This window comes from Eucalyptus grandis, chromosome 9 (genome assembly GCF_016545825.1).
Source record: "Eucalyptus grandis isolate ANBG69807.140 chromosome 9, ASM1654582v1, whole genome shotgun sequence".
In the NCBI taxonomy this organism is placed as follows: Eukaryota; Viridiplantae; Streptophyta; class Magnoliopsida; order Myrtales; family Myrtaceae; genus Eucalyptus; species Eucalyptus grandis.
Window position 1 is genome coordinate 9957694 of NC_052620.1, and position 20846 is coordinate 9978539.

At 39.5% G+C, this 20846-nt stretch overlaps 1 pseudogene; it reads right to left on the reverse strand.

Moving 5' to 3' along the window:
- Window positions 1-14009: 14009 nt before the first annotated feature.
- Window positions 14010-17686, reverse strand: LOC120288300 (annotated as a pseudogene).
- Between the last annotated feature and the right edge of the window lie 3160 nt (window positions 17687-20846).

The window sequence follows — 20846 nt, forward strand, 5'->3', positions numbered from 1 at the left end:
GTGAGGAAGAAGACCAACGGAGCGGGGTCGAGAAAGAGAGACGAAAGGGAGGAGAGGACGGATTGGACGTGGGCTGGAGAAGAGACAGGCCGAGCGGGTTGCTGGGTCGCGGGCTGGGCCCAAGCGGGCCGCTAACCAGCCCGATTCAATTTTTCTTTTCTTTTCTTTTCTTTTTCCTTTTTTAACAAGGAGATATGGTTCGCCGGACCAGCAAAATTAAGTTTCAACAATTACCCACTACTTTATCTTCATCAAGTGACCACTTAATTCATACGCTTATAATAACTATTTGTCGCATATCAGCTCAATTAAATAATCACTCAATTCCTAAAACGACCGGGTCTTTTCTCTATGAAGGTGAAAAGAAGTAGCCTATATTATATAATCACTCAATTCCCAAAGACACCGACGATCGTGCACATACGTCGTGTGTGCCTCGACATTGGCCTATATATTAAACCAAAAGCGAGATTTGCTTTTTCATGGTTTTAATATTATCCCTTGAACAAAGAAAAGAAATAAGTTCCCATAAGAAACAAGTATAAAATTTTAAATTGGAAGTTAATATCTTTAGACTTGAATTCTATTCACTAAAAAAAATTGGAGAACTCGATGGTTACCAATGAACAGTTACTCACAAAGGATGCCCTTGCCATGGCTTCGTGCAACAAAGAAGAGAACCCACCATCTCTCGGTTTTGTTCCCATAATTAGATCAAATAGGCCTGTAAGATTGACATTCATTATTTGTTTTCTACTTAATTTGAATCTTGCGATTTTTGCACATTTCGCTTTTTCCTTATAATCCGAAACATTCGAAACCCTCATAGCATGTGCATTTTAACATGTACATACAATTCTTCCTTTGGTTGAATGCATAAAGGATGATGGAGGAGTTTTTAGAGCATCCATTCTAGATGGGCATTGTCAAATTAGTGCTAGAAAGTTGAACTTTATTAATTGTTTTTACTTTCAATATTATATCAAGGATGTAATAGGACTTTTCTACATATCTAAGATATGGAAGTCTTCTCCGCTTTTCTTGAAAGGCATATTGGTAAAGGTTATGGTGGTAATTTTCATTTCATAGATATGCGTAACTCTTGTAATCACCATTTGGTATACAACTTTGAATAATTCATAACATTGCCGGACTATGACGGCAAGTTTCATTTTATAGAAAATACAGGGACTTGTAGAATTCCATATCTTTTGGTCGAGCACAATGCCTCTAAGATAGCGGTGCACTTAATTAGAATTGTTAAGAAGTCAAAGTCTTCATCAAATGTCGTTGTTGGGGTCAAAGTCTTTGGTGAGATTTATTTGGGTGTGGAAAATTCTTAGTGCCATAGAATTTCTTCCTTGGCTAAACACAAAAAGGATGGTGGAAGAGTTTTCAGGGCATCCATTTTAGATGGGTATTGACAAATTAGTGCTATAATGTATTACTTGTTTTCACTTGGAATATCATATCTAGCATGAAATATGATTTTTCTACATATACACGATGCGGAATCATTCTCCACTTTTTTTTTAATGACGAGTTAGTCAAGTTTATGGCGGAAATTCTCATTTCATAGAAACACGTGGCTTTGGTTACTACCGTCTGGTAGACGAAATTGAATTACTCGTAATGAAGAAAACAATCATTTATGAACATTTTCCAGTAAAATAATCTTGAATCTCTAATACCCCTGTTTACTATTGTAGGTACAAGTCCAAAATCTACTATTCATTATTTGTTTTCTACTTAATTTGAATCTTGCGATTTCTACACATTTCGTTTTTTCCTTTTAAATCCCAAACATTCGAAACCCTCATAACGTGTGCATATTAACATGCAAATACAACTCTTCCTTGGCCAAACGCATAAAGGACAGGTGAGATGATAGGTACAAGTCCAAGATCTACTATTCATTATTTGTTTTTTACTTAATTTGAATCTTGCGATTTCTGCACATTTCGTTTTTTCCTTTTAAATTCGAAACATTCGAAACCCTCATGATGTGTGCATATTAATATGTACATACAACTCTTCATTGGTTGAACGCATAAAGGACAATAGAGGAGTTTTCAGAGCATCCATTCTAGATGAGCATTGTCAAATTAGTGCTAGAAAGTTGAACTTTATTAACTGTTTTTACCTGCAATATCATATCAAGCATGGAATATGATTTTTCTACATATCCAAGATATGTAAGCCTTCTCCGCTTTTCTTGAAAGGCATATTGGTAAAGTTTATAATGGCAATTTTCATTTTATAGATATGCGTGACTCTGGTAATCACCGTTCGGTATACAACTTTGAATAATTCATAATATTGCATGACTATGGTGGCAATTATCATTATATAGAAAATAGAGGGACTTGTAGAATTCCATGTTTTTTGGTCGAGCACAATGCCTCTAAGATAGCAATGCACTTAATTAGAATCATTATTGGGGTCAAAGTCTTTGGTGGGGTTTATTTGGATGTGGAAAATTTTTAGTGCCATAGAATTTCTTCCTTGGCTAAATGCTAAAAGGACAGTGGAAGAGTTTTCACGGCATCCATTCTAGATGGGCATTGACAAATTAGTGCTAGAATATTGAACTTTATTAATTGTTTTAACTTGAAATATCATATCTAGCATGGAATAGGATTGTTCTACATGTACACGATGTGGAAGCCTTCTCCACCTTTTTTGAATGACAAGTTAGTCAAGTCTATGGCGGCAATTCTCATTTCATAGAAATGCATGGCTCTGGTTACTACCGTCTGGTAGATGAAATTAAATAATCCGTAATGAAGAAAATAATCATTTATGAACATTTTCCGGTAAAAAAAAACCTTGAATCTCTAATACCCTTATTTATTATTGTAGACAATTGAGATGATAGGGACAAGTCCAAGATCTACTATTCATTATTTGTTTTCTATTTAATTTGAATATTGCAATTTCTGCACATTTCCTTTTTTTCCTTTTAAATCCGAAACATTTGAAACCCTCATAGTGTGTGCATATTAACATGTACATACAACTCTTCCTTGGCTGAATGAATAAAGGATGGTGGATGAGATTTCAGAGCATCCATTCTAGATGGGCATTGTCAAATTAATGCTAGAAAGTTGAACTTTATTAATTCTTTTTATTTGCAATATCATATCAAGCACGAAATAGGATTTTCTACATATCCAAGATATAAAAGCCTTCTCCGCTTTTCTTGAAAGGCATATTGGTCAAGTTTATGGTGGCAATTTTCATTTCATAGATATGCATGACTCTGGTAATCACTTTTTGGTATACAACTTTGAATAATTCATAACATTGCGTGAATATGATGACAATTTTCATCATATAAAAAATAGAGACTTGTAGAATTCCATGTTTTTTAGTCGAGCACGATGCCTCTAAGATAGCCATGCACTTAATTAGAATCGTTAAGAAGTCAAAGTCTTCATCAAAGTCTTTGTTGGGGTTTAATTGGGTGTTGAAAATTCTTACTGCCATAAAATTTCTTCCTTGGCTAAACACAAAAAGAACGGTGGAAAAGTTTTCAAGACATCCATTCTAGATGGGCATTGACAAATTAGTGCTAGGATGTTGAACTTTATTAATTGTTTTTACTTGAAATATCATATCTAGCATGAAATCAGATTTTTCTACATGTACACTATGCGGAAGCCTTCCCCACTTTGGGCCCGTTTGGTTCGACTTTTGGGGAATGCATTTGCCAAAATGCAAATACCTTTGGCTCAAGGGGGTTTTCCGAAATGCAAATACCGTTTGGTAAAATTTGCATTAAAATGCAACTTTGGCCAAAATACCGTTTGGTAAAATTTGTATTTGTAAATGACTTTTATGAAATTAAAAAAAAAAAAAAATTATATTTTCTTTTTTGAAGTCCGGCCACCGGACCGTCGGATCCGGCGCCGGATGGCCGGATCGGTCGCTTGGGTCGTGCGACCTCGGGCGCCGTCCCGGGGTCGTGCGACCCCAACGGCCGTCGCGCGGGGTCGCGCGACCCAGCAACGGCCGACCGGGTCGCGCGACCCCGGGCGGCCGTCGCCGGGTTGCTCGACCCCGGCGACGGCCGACCTGGTCGCGCGACCCCGAGCCGGGCGACCGTCGCCTGGGTCGCGCGACCTCGGCGGCCACAGGTCACGCGATTCGGGCGACAGCCGCGCCCGGTTCGCGCGACCCGGCATCCCCTGAGGTTCGACGACGGCCGCCGGCGGTTGCCGGCGCGAGCGACCCCTTGGCCGGCGGTCGTCGGCCTCCGATCGACTTCTCTCCGGTGAAGATGAACAGTAGAAGTTGCATTTCGAAAATGCAACTTCCCAATGGACCTATCCCCTCCATTCCCCTAAAGCCCCTTCAAGCCCTTTGGAGATGCAATTGCATCTCCCCAAAGTCCCCAAAATATTGAACCAAACACTACCCGCTTTTGCCCAAACCCCTTTAGAGGCCAAAAGCCCCTTCTAAATGCCGAACCAAACGGGGCCTTTCTCTGAATGACAAGATAGTCAAGTTTATTGTGGCAAATCTCATTTCATAGAAACGCGTGGCTCTAGTTACTACCGTCTGGTAGACAAAATTGAATAATCCGTCATGAAGAAAATAGTCATTTATGAACATTTTCCAGTAAAATAGCCTCGAACTTCTAATACCCCTATTTACTATTGTAGACAAGTGAGATGATAGGTACAGGTCCAAGATCTACTATTCAGCTGCAAGTAAAAGATGCAATCTCTGAATGACATTTCAAGCCGATGACTTTTCCATTCCTTGATCTACATGGCGCACAATTAAATTGGACATCTTCTCAACAATTTCATGGTCCATGAAATCTTATACCTTCTGCTTTGGCTTCTTCATCCATTTGACTTCCATTTTCTCCATCTTTCTCACAGTTCTCGCAAGCCATTCGAGTCTTCTAGTTTCACATGAAATGGATGCTATGGAGATTCTAATTACAATTCTCAATTAAGATAAACTGATGAAATATCTTTTAAGTTTGATAAAATGCTTGTCAAGTATGTTACAATTACAAAAACTAACAACACAAGTGATGATATTGAGGTTCCATACAAGGGCGTCCTCGATTACTTCCAATCCTGCATTTTTGTTCATACTTTCATATGCCGTGTAAAAAAAAAAAATTCCTCATAAACTTCATTCGGAGTATCAGAAAGGATGATGGACACGAGTGTTGCAGAGGTCGAAAGAGATTGAGAATCTCGATCAGTTTCAGTAACCATCAAAGGATGAAGTTGTTCACAAGATTCTGTCCATTGGAATGAAGTTGCGTATGATAAAATTATTTTAGAAATGGGTCTGGTCTCATGGTTCCAGTACACAGCGTGGGCCAAAAATACGATTGGGCCTACGAAAGCAAGCCCAACCCAAATACATTAAGTCGACTCATAAAATTGAGGACCAGGCCCAACTCACTTAGACTAAATCAAGCCCAAAATTACCAAACCCGCTCAAGCCCACCTATTCAAAGCCCATTCGAAGGGCAACAAAAAATGGAAACGACGAGCTTTAAACAAAGCCAGCAACATTCATACGTGACGCTACGGAAAATCCAAGAGATCGAGAGCATTGGACTTAGCTTTAATGGTCAATGTCCTCAACGCGAACGTGAGCTCTCGAGATGATGCAGCGACGGCAACAACAGCGTCCGAAACAACTGCTCATTCCCGCATTCAGCTGCAACCATGGCGATGATCTGGATCGCCAAATCCGACTCGCAATTTGACTCGACTCAGCTTCCCGGTCATGCTCCTAAAGGTTCACGATAGGGCTTGCTTAAAAATTGAAAGGACAAGTCCACCAAGTCCGAGCACGGGTGTAAAAGTGAAACCTCTCTCGGACAATATGTCAAACAGAACGTGCGTCACTCAAAATCGCCGTTTCATCTCAACTCTCCCATCAAGCCAAAAGAATCAGTGAACTCACCACCCTCACTTGAACCTTGAAATCATGTACAATCTCGAAGGAGATGATATGGCTCCAAGCTAAGCCTCGCGTGGAGAGCGGAGGGAGGACAGCAGAGAGAGATTCCGCTCGGCTTCATTTTCTGAAGACTTGGACCAAACTTCATCCGAACGAGAGAAAACCAGAAACCCAAGAGACAGTTTCGTGACTAAAAGCTCAGAAAGGTCGTGTTGATCCCTTCCGACGAGGCGAAATCTGCGATTGGACAAACTACGGCCAGCGACATAGAGGTGGAATAGAATGGAGGTGATTTAGAGTTGAGGCAAGCGCCTGTGAGCTGGAGGTAAGCTTCCGGTGATGAACTGAGTGGCGACGTCAAACCAGAGGAAGAAGTTGCGGTGGCCGACAACCCTATTGTAGGAGGAGAATTGAGAACCGAGAAAGGAATTCTCGCCAGCCGTCGCTGTGAGCGAGAAGTGACGGCACAAGCGGGGAGGAGTGATGATCGAGCGACCGATTACGAACGACCGTGCTGAGGGAAGAGCTGCCGGTGGCCGCAAGTCGATGAGAGCCACGAGCAGGAGAGAATAAGAGCCCCCAAGAGCGAATTCTCCTCTCTTCCCTAAACGCGTGTGCGCGTTTTCCCTTCGGGAAAATAAAATTGAGCATCAACGAACTCGGATCACATCCACCCAAAAACAGTCCGGGATACGTCTAATCGTTAACATAGACTCGGAAAAAGTTGAGTCGATCTTAATCCAAAACATGCTATTTCATTTCGGCTATTCTCCTTCATCAGAAAAAAAAAGTATAACAGGGTAAGAGCGTTGCATTGTTAATGGACAGAAATGAAGCTGCGAATAGCAACTGGATCAACGACGGAAGCTCCGATCATCGTTAAGGATCAGAGTCACGGCCAACGAACATATCTTAAGCGAGACCTAGTCGCTTCAGAACCTTAGGCCATGAATCCGAGCAGAAGGGAGCAAGTTCAATGTTACGTCGAAGGTCGGAACTGGTGAAGGTGCATGGATAGGAGACGAGCTATTCAGAGTACTCTGGTCAAGAAAACAGGGGCGAATAGAAGCCTTGGTGCGATTGCAGGAGAAGTGGGATGACGAGCAGTGAAGAGCGGCGACGGCTGTGTGTCCTGAGGCGGAAGACCAACGGAGCAGGGCGAGAAAGAGAGAAGAAAGGGAGGAGAAGCCGGGTCGGAGAGAGACAGGCCGAGCAGGTGCAGGGTCGCGGCTGGGCCCAAGAGGGCTGGGTCAAACCGGCCTGATTCAATTTTTTCTTTTCTTTTTTCAAGTAAAGATGGTTCGCCAAACCGGCAAAAACTAGCAAAATTAGGTTTCGACAACTACCTGCTACTTTCTTTTCATCAAGTGACCACTCAATTCACACATCTATAATAACTATTCATCACATATCAACTTAATTAAGTAATCACTCAATTCTTGAAAAAACTTATTCTTTTCTCTACAAAGGTAAAAAGAAGTAGCCTACGCAATTCCTAAAGACACCGGCGATCACAAGCACTCGTTGTGTGTACCTCGACCTGGCCTATATAACAAACCAAAAGCGAATCATGTCTCACTTTTCTTATGGTTTCCATATTATCCCTTGAAAAAAGGAAAGAAATAAGTTCCCACAAGAAGCAAGGATAAATTAGATCTTATTTTGTTCACTTGGATGAGACTATACTTAAATGATAAAAAGGCCATAATAATAAACATGTAATCGGTCCCATGACACCTCAACAGATTTACTCATCATATAACAATGCAGAGAATGAATAGTCGAGATTCTCATTTTTTATAAGATCTACGAGCGTTTCTCATCCACTTCTTTCTCATATTAGCTCATTTCCTTTCAAGCAACCCTGCGAGCCATTCAAAATTTCTAGATCCAAGAACAATGTATCCTAAAGAGACTCTAGCTACGGTTCCACATCCATAACCCATCAATATGGATGTCCACTCAAACCAGCCTCCGTGCCTTGTATCATTTTCTTGAAGAATGGTTACTGGTGGAATTTCTCGTGGACTGTTTGTGCATGTCTTTGGCAATGGAAATCCGTATAGTCTAGGATTCATGGCAAATGAGTCGCTCTTGAATGTGTTGAATTGCCTTCCTTGAGGAATAGGTCCGATGAGCTTATTCTCTGAGAGGTTCAAGAATGCAAGATACGTCAAATCCGCTAGTTCTTGAGGAATCCTTCCAATGAACTTGTTTGAAGAGAGGTCTAGTCATTCAAGTTCCGTCAAATTGCCAGTAGACAAAGGGATATAGCCTATGAGATTGTTGTGGAAAAAGTTTAGCCCTTTGAGCGACTTTAGGTTTCCAATATCCATGGGAAGCTCCCCAACAAAATGGTTGCTCGATAAGTCGATACTTGTGAAAACAGTTAGAATTTTCACCAACCGTATCTCCAGTCATTTCATGGTCACCGTGATTGAATTTTGATAATTATCATCTCCCATATACTGCAGCTTGCCTCGTCTTTTATCCTAATTCATCATGGCAGTAAGCTTCATAATATATCTAATGGGTAAAGCACCTCTCAGATTGTTGTTGGACAGGTCGAAGATGTGCAATTTAGAAAGCGAGCTTCTCTAGGACTACTTATGAAGCCATGGAACATGTTGGACCTCAAAACAAGAACCTGTAGCTTGAGAAGGGTTCCCAACCACTCGGGGAATGTATCCTCGATTCTATTGTTGCCAAGATCCAAAACTTCCAAATTTTCACAACGTAGCAAGAATCGTGGCAATGTCCCTTCAAATCAATTTTGACTAAAGTCAATAGTCCTTAAGTTGCTGTCTTCAGCAAATTTTCTAGGGATCACACCGTGAATCATGTTCATGCGGAGGTTGAGGATCGAGAGATTTTTGATAAAGTTCATCAAGCACTCTGGCAAGGTACCCATCAAACTATTATAGGACAAGTCAAGGACTCTGAGCTCAGTGGCATTGCATATCAAAGGGGAAACCTTTCCACCAATCTTGTTGTTTGCACTAAAATAGAATCGAGTGGTGGGTGGTGGAATTGGAAGAGAACCTTCAAATCTATTGTTGGATAGATCAAGCGTCACCAGATTCAATCGATGGAGAAAATATTCTTCAAGCCATTGACCCCCTAAATTATTGTTAGATATGGAAAAATAATAAAAGCATGGAGGGAACAAATGGAGCAAATAAAGGATCGATTTGACCATGGAATTCATTGAACTGAAGAGCGATGAACTGTAATGAGGGGGCTTCTAGCAACCACTTCGGAAAAGGACGTGTGGACTCCTAGAGTGCCACAACTTTGCACAAAGGGACATTTAAGTGCCATAACTTACGAAAGGTACACTTAAGTGCCAAAATCGGAGCAAAATTGATCACTTGAGTGTCAATCCGGCCAAATTGCTTACGTGGCATTTTTCGGCGATTTCTGGCGACTTCTTTTACTGATGTGGCAAATGTTTTTTTTTTATAAAAAAAAAAAAGCCAACGTGGACAACAAAAACGACATCGTCCATCCACATTGAGTGCGCTGACCTGAACGACATCGTTAGGTCATTGTGCACTGACCTAAACGTCGTTCCTCCCCGTCTGCGTTCACAATAGATCTCAGGCCCTTCTCTTCGTCGTCGTTCATGCCCAGAGCTGGTCATCGGTCGCCGTCGTCAGTCGCCATTGTTGGTCGCCGTCGCCGCTCACCGCTCACCATTGTTGGTCATCATCACCACTCACCATCGTCACTTGTCCAAGTTCGACCCTTTCTCCCCCTCCCCTGTGATGAAATTAAGGCTCGATTATTTAATTAGGGCTTGCTCGATTATTTTATTAGGGCTCGATTATTTTATTACAGCTTCAATGGAATTTGTGTTGATACACTTCAACTGAAACTTGCTGACATCACACATAGAGACTAGATTTCTCATTATTTTCATGAATTTTTCTTTCAAGTCAATGTCAGAGTATGCTTTGATTGTTGAGTCACTAGCTATGTATCTCTTTAAGAGCATCCTAATAAAGCAGGTGACTAATGCATCTCCGAGAAGAAAATTAAGTCCTTGAACCACCCTGCTTGTGAGGCTGTATAGGGTATGTCCTTGAACCACCCTGCTTGTGAAGCTGTCTAGGGTATGTTTATCAATCCAAAATCCTGAATGAGAACATAACAACTGTAGGTAGAATTTTATTGGTAAAGTTACAAACTAAGAAAAAGTTTCAAGCATGAAGAATAAGAACTTGAAAGGGTATTAAAGCATGTTTTTGTGAAGCTATTTCCTGGAATTGGCTCTGCAGCTTGCGTCAGTCTTCTTTGAGAAAGGTATTGCCTGCTTGTCCAAATTTGTTATGGGTTAGGATAGTCTAAGACTTTGGAGTGATCTGTCTGTGCTTCATTTTCTCTTTGTTTTTCTTTAACTTTAGCGACATAAAATGCTTCCAAGTTTAGTTGTTCTAATTTTAGTTTAAAATTCTAAAGGAATTTGTAGGAGTCAGCGGCTGTGATTTGATTAAGTTGATGTCAGAGTATGCTTTGATTTGCTTAAGTTGATGTACATTCTCTCACATCGCAAGTTTAGTGCAGTAGACAAAATTGCTTGGGCTGTGATTGCTGTGGGGACCTGTGCTTATTGTGGGGACCTCTGTTTTTTGTTAATATTTTAAAGGAAGGGAAGTTAAATAATTAAAGTGCCGACCTCTTTTTTGGCTGTCATGTAGGGGCATATTGTTAGTGTGGGAACCTCTATTTACTAAAGTCCATGAGAGTGGGGGGACTCCCATGTGCAATTGTCTAGTGGTCCCAAAAACTAATGATTATTTTTCTTGTTCTTGGTGCAGGAATGGCTCATGACAGGGATTATGTTGCCGTTATAGTTTGCTACGATGGGGAATTTGTGATTAGGGAGGATGAGTGGGAGTATGAGGGTGGAAATGAGGGCACTATCTTTGAGGATATAAAGAATGCATCTTATATAGGATTTCTTAGGAATATAAAGACTTATTTGCCTTGTAAAGTTTAGAAGTTGCTGTATTGTATTTCTGGGAAAGACTTAAGAGATGGTTTGAGATACTTAAAAGATGATAATGGTCTTAGGGATGTTCTATACTATTATCTTCATGGTGAAGAGGTAAAAATATTTGTTGAGTACAATAGTGAAACTGAGGATGAAGATGATGATGGAGAGAGCACCGAAGTAGCACAAAAAGGAGATGGTATTCAAGGTAGTACTGACGTTAGGGTCGAAGGAGGGCTGGATAGATATGATGGACATGAGAGAAGCGTAGATGCAATTCACCAAAGTGATGATGACATAGGTGATGTCACAATCTCTATATTAGATTGGGAAGTAGCTGAATCAATTGATGATGATGATAGAGGGTTGCTTGCTGAAAATTTTATAAGTGATGATGACGATGAGGAGCTTGTACAGTCAAGAATACAGCGAAGGAATTTTTTGACAGCTAAGTTTGCAGCTTTGCAAGTAGCTGATGAAGTTCCAAACAGACCCGAAGGCCCTACAGATGCTGGTGCTGCTGGCGAGGAGACTGATTATGAAGAAAGCGTTGAGAATGCTACTTCCCAGGATGAGCTTGAAGAATATGAAGGACCTGTGCATAGAAGGAAAATGAAAAGTAAGTTTTCTTCTTATGATCCATCTGTTGCCTCTCCTACTTTGTCAGTAGGCATGAAAATTCATGATGCGAAACAATTTAGAGAAGCTATACTGAAGAACTCCATTGCTGCATAAAGGAACATTGACTTTGTTAGAAACACTAAAACTTTTGTAAGAGCTAGGTGTTCATAGCAAAATTGTCCATGGAAGATCTATGGCGCATTTGTTAGGAGAAGTGGATCTTTCCATATTAGAGCTTACTAAAAGGAACATACTTGTTCCATTAATTTTGAGAATAAAGGGTAACAAATGCATAGTTGTCGAAGCACTTCTTTGAATTGATTAAGCCGATGCCTTAGATGAATACTACTCAGTTCAGGATGCTAGTGAAGGAGCATGTAGGCATCAATATATCCAGGAATCAATGTAAAAAATCGAAGCAAAAGCTAATGAAGATACTCATTGGTCAGTACAGCGGTGAATATGGACAGTTGTGGGACTATGCTTGGGAGTGTAGGCTGCAAAATCCTGGAAGTAGAGTGTATATAGAGGATGTGGAGAGACCACTTCCTGATGTTGGGACGAAGTTCGATAAATTATATGTTTGCTTCGATGCATGCAAACGAGGATTTTTATCTGGTTGTAGATGGATTATAGGATTGGACGGGTGTTTTTTGAAAGGCTTGTGCAAAGAAGAATTGCTGGCCGCAATTGGAAGAGATGCAAACAACCAAATGTTTCCCCTGGCTTGGGCTATTGTGAAGGTAGAGAACAAGGACAATTAGTCTTGGTTCCTCAAAAATTTGATGACTGATTTGGAGATAACAAATGGGGCAAAATGGGCATTCATGAGCGACCAACAAAAGGTAATGTTTGCTTTTTAAAAAATTTGGTCACTTGTGTAAGTCATCAATTTGTGTAAGTCATATCATATTTTGCATATATGATCAATTTGATATAACTACTAGATCTTAGAGGGAATCTTCTACAATTTCACACCCAAATATTACCTTTTGATCTCGTGTAATCGTTACTCATTATAACTTGATTATTTTTATACACAGGTAGAAATATCACTCATAAGGAACCCATTTGAAAAACTATTATGTACAATATTTAAATAGTTAGTGAACATGTTATATCACGGAATCACCGAAGGCGGTGATAGATTTAGCCGATTGACTTGTATGATACTACTTTTCATATATATATTTTTTTTAAAAAGGGCAAAGAAAATCAGTATAATAAATTGATATCAAATATAGGACAAAATGGAGATTCAATCAAAATGCATCATGAGTTGTCTTCGACCTTTTTCCACCATTGCGGGAAACTCATCCATCTTCAACAATCGCTTCTCAGCTAGTGAATCATTTTAATTCCTTTTGTGATTATTTTCTTCAAAAACAGCTAAAACTAGTTACTCTATCGATATCTATCTTTTACGTAATATTTATAAAAATTTTGATCTTGAGCACTTCATGCAAATTATACATCATGCTATAATTTATCAGAAAAAAAAAAAGTTGCATTGTCTTTTCTTTTTAGCCATCAAGTTATCTTTTAGCAACTGGTCACTTCAAACATACTTAAAATTATATTTGGGAGTATTTTACAAAAAGATAATGAAGAGAGATAATTGCAACGGGATTAGTCATTGTTTATAAAAGTTGCTCGGCCATTCAAGGAGCCCAAAATCCATTGAGGAAATTGGGCTTCCCTATATTATGAAGGATCTCTATTGAGTATTCCTATAAAGGACCAAATTTCGAAAAAGCCCTAACTTTAGGTCCAATCTCAATTATTTCTCAAATTTTTGTTTACTAAAAAGAAATTTCCAACTTTTACTCTAATTCCAAATTTATCCAAAATTTCTTAATAGTTGGACGGTAATGTAGATGCAAAGATTTAACCAAAAGAGTTGTTTGAACTACTCTATAACACCTCAAATTTTATGAACTACAATTCGCTATATAGCACCTTGAAATCCTAGGTTTAGGTAATCCACAATATACAAACACGATCATAAACTTAAAACACCAAATTGGAGTTACTACTAATTGATTTGGATTATGTCAATTGGACATCTAAATGTATGTGATAAGGAAATTGGTGTTTGAAAATCTACAAATCTTAAGTTGGGGATTCGATGACGCATCAGATGGATTCACATCCGGCAATGATCTTTTAATTCAGTTTGAAATATATTATGACCATAAAAAAGATAAAAATGGCAATTACGATTTTCTGTGAAAAAAATATAGAGGGACTACTGTTTGATTATCCTCACTAACAAAATTGTGAAAAAAAAGAAGGAAAAAGTCATGGCCTTATCTTTCCTCCGACAAACCGACATCACCATTGAGAGAAAATCGAACTTTCTGTCGGTGAATATTCTTTTTTTCACCAGAAAAGCACAATAGGACTAATCAGTCACTTTCAATCTTTCTGGAATGCCAAAAGAAGGATGTGGTGGAAGCATGCTCAAGCTCAATCTTATTTTATTCAAATAAAGTCACTGGAAAGGCAACTTTGATAATACATGATTCTGTAAAAAGATTACCGATCTGTTCTTGGTATTCATGATGACATAATCCGCTTGATGAGGATGAGAAATCAAACTAGATCTTTATGAGACCGTCTTGAATCATCCGCTTGAGATTCCAGGTATCGTCCTTGCACCTATAAGACCAATACGCCCACCCAAAAGTGGCACGCCCGTAAACATCTTGCTGAGCCTTGGCAAACTTTCCCGAATCCTCCTTTGTTTTCCCGTCCAATGTCGAGGTCCATTCCCCTGCAAAAAGCCAATTTAGCTCGCAAAATGTCATGACATGTATGTACTCTAGCGCACGCGTCATGTGTACCTGTATGCTCTATATTAAACATGCTCCTGTTGCTTTCTAACCACATGGTAGGACTCACCAACAAAGCTCAAGGAGCCGTTTGCCGGGGTTACGTTGCTCAGATCGGAAGCTCTTTCGTTATAGATGTAGTCAATGTTCTGCTGCAGACTCCACTGTTGAAACATCGGATCAAAGAGGTTGTAGTAATGCACGTCGATGACGACTCGGCTGAAGCCTCTCACGAACTGAAGGAGCTCTTGCGAGTCGGCTGACAACCGGTTGGACATGATGACATAAGCATTCGGAGTGTGACTCCTCACGGCCTCGTAACCTAACCGGTAGTATTTAGTAAGATCCTCAAACTTGACACCCGGAGCTTGAGGCTCGTTCATCAGCTCAATCGCAACCAATGCCGGGTGGTTGCCATATCTACTTGACAATTAAGGGAGAATGCTATGAAACATCTGATTATAAGATCTAGCATACTAAATATCAATACCAATGGTTGCGATTCATCAGCAATACTAAAGAGATATTTGTCATGAGGGATTTGTTTAAATTGAGAACTCATCTGCCAGACCTTGCTGCTAGGAAGTCTATAACTTTCACGGTCTCCTCAATGTGAGAGTCACCCCATTCCAGAAATCCATCTCTCGATGCGCTATGAAATTGGCCGTTTTGAGATCCCGGAGCAGCGTGGAGATCAACTATTACCTTCATACCATGCTTCCTGCAAAAAGAAAAATTCAATTATTCAAGGTTAGACTCACAAGAATCTTGTAACTTCGATGGACCGACTTAAGCAAAGACTGGCTTCCTATAAAGATCCTCCACTGCACACTTTCTGTTGGAGTTATTCAACTAAGATGTAAAAGTAGCGAAAGTTGCGTACGCTGCCCATGTAAATGCGTTGTCCAGTGCATTCAGCGAGCCTCCCACAAAAGGCACTGGCGGCGCCGGATCATACGCAATCCACCATCCTACTGGAATCCTCACGGCAGTTAGACTATTGGCCGCCATAAATTCAAAGTCCTGCTCAGTAATGTAACTGTTCCAATGATCCTGCAGAGCAAATTTGTTCAGAGATTACTGATCTACTTAGTCAATGTATTACCATTTCGTGCTTACTTTGCCACTAATTAATTAAGGATTACCCGTAGGTGTTTTGGGGCAGCACTGGGGCCATATCCATTTGTTATTTGGTATTCACCTTGTAAACCGCCGACAATGTTCATTTCAAAGATCGATGGGTCATTGTCATCCCAACTCGAGCCTCAGTATAATCTGCCGTCACTTCCGTCAGCGACTTTGCCTGATCATCCATACTATATTAGAGAAAATCACATAAATCAATGTGATTGTATCCAATTAATAACCGGGGAATATGGGGACTCTATCGATTATCTTTGATCAGGAATTTTGGATGATGGAATGGAAATGCTTTTGTAATCAAACAGTTTCTTTCGATTAAGAGTAAAGTAATGTCGTTGCGGATATGACTGTTTCTTTCATTTTATGAGGCCTTGCCGTTGCAAAAATGTGTTTATGGTTTATAGAGGACGTAAGTTTACTCGTCGTATTGCGTGGAGTGTCGCTGTTGTTTTTCAAGCAAACTAGGGGTGCTCATCACGTCCTCTCAGCGTCAAGAAAGTGCGGAAAGCGCCCATGTAAGACGTCACAGAACAGTAGATCTCAACGCGAGTGCCATGCGACGTCACAGAACAGTAGATCTCAACACGAGTGCCATGCCGCGTTTCATACAAACACCATTGGACTAATGCATGACAGTTTCTTATTTTTATCAAAGTCTACTTGGGTCTTGATCTTATATTAACGTGATGGGTGCAATAAATTAACAACAGATAGCTTCGTCTAATTTCTGCCGTGTAACTGGCAATGCAGACAAGAACTTTCTATGGTGCTGCGCTATTCTGCACAACAACGTAGTCCTGCGAAATTTGGACGGTCAGAGTGAAGAGATTATTGTCAACGATTTGATGACAAATCACCACCGACAGACCGTCAAATCGAAAACCACTCACTGTCAACCACTGTATGGGTTAGAACGAAATAGTCGTGAAACCCTCTATGACACCGAAGATCAGTCATGTACACCATAATACCATAGTAACTGCAGAAGTCATAGAAGCTGGAACAGGGGAATTACCTGGAGAAACATCCCATTAGATGCTTGAAATCGAACTCGATTGGGATTGTCCGGTTTCCTGATAATGTCGAAAGTCTCTGAGGCGCTCGGGTTACCAGAAACAGCGACAACCGTTGTTCCTTGGCCTTGCAATCCCACAAATTGCCTGTTGAAAACTCTGAGGTTGAATTTTTGTCGGAAATCCTCCACAGCTGCACCATAGGAAGTGAGCGAAAATTATGTTGGATGGCATGTGAATCTTTTGAGCTTGTCTAATGACGATTGTCAATTTGGTGAGACCGAAAGCCACACCCTGAAAGTTTCCCAGTCAGAGGGCTGATCGCGATTGGCGACAAGGGTGGCTCCGCCGCCGTTTTCAGCACACAGGAATTTCCCCAGTTTTGTCGACTTGAACTGCACTTGAGTCCCATCCTACCATTGAAACATAAGCAGGAAAATGGGATTTGGTTCATCTCATTGAAAGAGTGAAGTGATATTTGTATAGACCAAACAAATAACAGTGTATATGCACACACTGGGTGGGGGGAACAGAGTTCATATATACAGGTCGAACCAAGTTCATATTTGTATGTCAGAAATCTGGCAAAATGATGGAAAGAAATGTTTCGTTAGAAACAAGTTCTGTTGACATTTGGCATCTTAATTTGACAAAAGTTTACACCTCTCGTGTTAAAATCATGTGCTAGTACATATAGACATATGCCAAACAAGATCGTTTTGTAACTGTATCATTCTCAAATATCTTAAACATTAAACTGTATCTAGCGCAAGCATATGTCATATTGGACCTGAGAAGAAACTTTGCGATCATCCGATAATACTAATCACGAAACTATGATAAAAAAGCATAAAAAAGCATGCTAGAGAAAATATAATAACAATCTTTGGAGCATTACCCGATACGCTCTTTTTATCTTTAAAAGCTTACCAAGAGCTGTCCTTTGAGTCCATCGAACCGAGAAGGCATCATCCACCCCTCGGTGACAAGCCAATTTCCGAGGTTCACAGCCTTGAGGGGCAAGTTGAACTCCACGGTCTGGGCGAGGATCAAGGGACAGAACACCCAGAGAGAAAAAAGGAGCAGGAATGAATGGTGATAACAGGGCGCCATTTCTGGCTCGCTTCTTTGCTGTGACATTAAACGAGAGGGAGGGCCAACACATTTATAGACTAAAAGTCTTCAGGGTTAGAATAATGGTTTTGTGTTGACTTGACCCATTTGAGTGGAGATCCGTGATTGATGTCTATTATGCAAAAACTCACTCTACACGCTAAGATAAAGAATATTGCATTTGGTCTTAAGACTATGGAGATTAGATCATTTGGACCGTTGATGACATGAGCTCCAAGATGGAACTCGCATGATTAATATGTCAGATGATATATAGCCCGATGTTTTGTAAATCATGGAATATCTTCTTTCTTTTTTTAATCCAAAACACAAGTGTGACTCCCTACTACCTAGAACTCCATGCCTAGAGGGCTCATCAAACTATTGACTCCAAACTTTGAACCTATGCAAGTACCTTGATTTAGAATAGTTTACACACAGTTTAAGTTTCCTCCAATTCCTCCATCGAAAATCTCTCAACACCCCATTGGAAATCTCTCAAGAATCAAGTACCCAAGTGGTTTTCAAGTCTATAATTTAGAAAAATAGAAAAAGAAAGGAGAAAAAACTGCATATGAGGATAAAGGATGAGGATCATGGATTGTTATTGCATGAGCTCGGCATATATGACCTAGAGCACAAGGACTGTCAGATCATATGAAACTCATGTGCAATTCACCTCATCTAACGGTGCATTTGAATTGGGCTTGCATGCACCAGACCATGCCTGAACCTTTCACTCATCATACGTGGTGGTGGACCTCTTGCATTAAATGAGGCTAGCACACCCTATAAAGCTATGCCATAAGCATAAAGTATTCAATGCCTTTTTAGTATCGCAGCAGGATGCACCATATGGTTAAGACAGAATATGCACTATAGCCCACTTCTCTTGCAAGAAACCAATGACACTTGCTGGATCCTCCATTGCTCCGAGGCCGGTTGAATGGGTCGAAGGCGTGTGCTCGAAGGCGTGCGGTCCTTCAAGAGCATCATCCGACCATTGAGCTTGATCAAAGGCATCATTACGTGCCGTGGGGGATGGGAGGGACGGTGCGTGAGTGCTGATGCAAGAAGTCCACAGCCATCCATTTTGTTCTAGTCTTTGCGTGGAGGATCGTTTTGTGGTTAGTAATTTCTTAGAGGAGAACAGGAAAAACGAAAAAAGGAAAGAAACAAGGAAGAATTGCTATTCCAAAGTCAAAAGTGGGCCGAGGAGAAAAGGAACAGGCACTCACCACATCGCGACGAGATTTTGAGGGTTCTGGGAAGAAGGCAAGGATTTGATAGAGCACATGGAAGGAGAGAAAAGGAACAGGAACCCGCTACTCGCTAGCGACGTGGGCCGGACAATGCTTGTTTTTGCATTGCAGTCGTATTGATTACAATGTCATCACAAGAATCTTTCGGTACAACTGCTTTGGCGAGCGAATCAATTCGTTTGAGTTTTAAGTTAAGTCTGCCTTATCGAGTTTCGATTTCACTTTCTAAATTTGTTCTATGTTCATATTATTTTCTTGCGTCGTGTTAGGGATTGCCACCATGGCTGCATGTTGGATTTTGACGCTTTAGATTGTGTTGTGGGATAATGCACCAAAAGTCCTAAATCCAAAACATTTTAATTTAGGGTTAATATCACGAAAAATCCAAAACTAGTATACATATGATAAATTCACCAAAAACTAATCACTGAGATTCGCTCCGGTGGCCACCCTTTCAACGTGGAAGGGGGATGTGAGGGGTTCAAATCCCCACATTCTCAGAGGGGGGTGGGGTGAGAACACGTAAGTTTTAATAGTGGGTTTCAACTCCCACGCCCTACAAGAGGCAAGGTAAAAGTCTGAAAGTGAGTGTAGAATAGGAATAGAATACGACCGACCAAAAAAAAAAATTCACCAAAAACTAATTTTTTTACCATAAAAAAAAAAAAAAAATCCAAGACTAGTACACTTATGACAAATTTACTACAAATCTACCAAAAACTTCAAATTGATACATTTGTAATAAATTTATCATCCATTTGGAGTAATACCACAAAAACCCACAAACCAGTATAATTATGACAAACGGAAAATAAAATCCCAAAATGGTGTACTCATTAACTATCACGTGCCATCCAATTTAGCAATTTGATGGTTAAACTTAATGGAAACTGACAAAAGATAAATTTGTCACAAATATACCAATTTATGAATTTTTGTAATATAAAGAATTAGTTTGAAGTAAAATGATCATAATGTGCTAATTTGGAGGTTTTTTTTTTTTTTTTTTATAGTATTAACTCTTTAATTTATTCAATTAAGTCTTGGACCTTTTTCTTAAAAAAGTACGATCAAAATCTTTCGATGAATAATCACATGAAATTGCCTACATGTCACTAAGAAATAACAAATAAGTATATTGGAAGCCCTAAAATTGGTCATAGAAATGTAATTGAGTTCTAAAATTTCCAAAAATACAATTAAATCATAAATCTTGTCAAAAGTGCAATTGAGTCCTAAATTTTTTTTAAAATATAATCAAATCCTCAAACTAATCAAGTTGGTCTAATCAAAGTTATTATGTTGATTGCACTTTTTAAAAGTTTAAAGACTTTATCACACTTTCAAAATAAGTTTTAGGACATGATTACACTTTTTGAAAATTTAAGACTCAATTACACTTCCGTGACAAGTTTTAGGATTTCCAGTGCATTTATCCCAAAATAACCTATATGACATCCTTAAATTTCACTTTTCAACATAAGTTTTAGGACCTAATTATATTTTTAATATATTTTTAGGAATTAATTGAACCGAATGAATATTTTAAGACTTAATACCTTTTTAGGACTTGTTGACAATTGTATTGTTACAATCTTACCATTCAACTATGTTCTTATTTGTGTAAGTCATATCATCTTTTGCATAAATGATCAATTTGATATAACTACTAGATCTTAGAGGGAATCTTCTACAGTTTCATACCCAAATATTACTTTTTGATCTCATGTAGTCGTTACTCATTATAACTTGATTATTTTTATACACAGATAGAATTATCACTCATAGGGAACCCATTTGAAAAACTATTATGTGCAATATTTAAATAGTTAGTGAACATATCATATCACGGATTCACCGAAAGCGGTGATAGATTTAGCCGATTGACTTGTATGATACTAGTTTTCATATTTAAAAAAAAAAA